A 228-nucleotide genomic window follows, 5' to 3' on the forward strand; every position below is an offset into this window, starting at 1 on the left:
GCCCCTCACTCCCGACCCGCAGCCCCTGCTAGCCCGGCCCTGGGCTCCCCACAGCCATGCCGGTGCCCCTCACTCCCGACCCGCAGCCCCCTGCTAGCCCAGCCCTGGGGTCCCCCCAAACACCCACCCTGCTGAAGCTGACAATGAGGGGGGGTCTCATGAGCACCCAGAGGGAAGGAGGATTTATGGGGACACCTGATCCTCCCCCACTGTCGTGGGACTCTGTAC

This window comes from Terrapene carolina, unplaced genomic scaffold (genome assembly GCF_002925995.2).
Source record: "Terrapene carolina triunguis isolate 2854851 unplaced genomic scaffold, T_m_triunguis-2.0 Scaffold32936, whole genome shotgun sequence".
NCBI classification, from domain to species: domain Eukaryota; kingdom Metazoa; phylum Chordata; order Testudines; family Emydidae; genus Terrapene; species Terrapene triunguis.